Genomic DNA, 931 nt, shown 5'->3' with positions numbered 1-931 from the left:
AAACGTTCCCATTGCCTTAACCACCGACCCCTCAGATCACGCTGTTGGCGCTGTCTTCGAACAATATGTCGATGAGGCCTGGCAACCTTTAGCATTTTTCAGCAGACAACTTCGAGAGCCAGAACAACGGTACAGCACATATGATTGGGAGTTATTAGGACTCTATCTTGCCGTCCGTCACTTCCGATTTTTGCTTGAGGGTAGGTGCTTCACAGCATTCACCGATCATAAACCTCTGGTGGACGTTATGTCCAAGTTATCCCCACCCTGGTAGGTCGCCAGCAACGTCACCTGACATTCATCTCAGAATTTACCACGGACATACGGCACATTTCAGGGAAGGAGAACCATGTTGCAGACTGTTTGTCCCGAGCCATTTTCCAAAACACATTAAGATTGGACTACAAAGCAATGGCTGACGCCCAATGCACTGACACCTCTTCTACAGACGACAGCGCCTCTTCCCCAGGATTGTACACAGTTTCAATGGCTATCGAATCTGGAGGACCAGAACTGCTGTGTGACATTTCGACCCGACATCCTAGACCAATTGTACTTCCAGCATTTCGTCGACAGGTCTTCGATTTGTTTCATAGCCTCTCCCACCCAGGAAGGAAGGCTACAGTCCGCCTGATATCCCAGAGATTAGTTTGGCATGGGCTAAGGAAAGAATTCAGCAAGTGGGCCAAGGAATGTACGGACTGCCAAGCTTCCAAAGTGCAAAAGCATACTAAGGCACCCATCGAAAGGATTTCCGTGCCTGAAAAGAGGTTCAGTCACGTTCATGTCGATCTTGTAGGTCCTTTACCCCCATCGCAGGGCTTCACTCACCTCTTCACAATCATACACAGAACGTCACGATGGCCAGAGGCTATCCCACTCAAGGACACCTCAACAACAGAATGTGGTCGTGCGCTGATCAATCACTGGA

This window comes from Aplysia californica, unplaced genomic scaffold (assembly GCF_000002075.1).
Source record: "Aplysia californica isolate F4 #8 unplaced genomic scaffold, AplCal3.0 scaffold00520, whole genome shotgun sequence".
NCBI classification, from domain to species: domain Eukaryota; kingdom Metazoa; phylum Mollusca; class Gastropoda; order Aplysiida; family Aplysiidae; genus Aplysia; species Aplysia californica.
The sequence above is the reverse complement of the archived record's forward strand: the minus strand, read 5'-3'. Positions refer to the sequence as shown.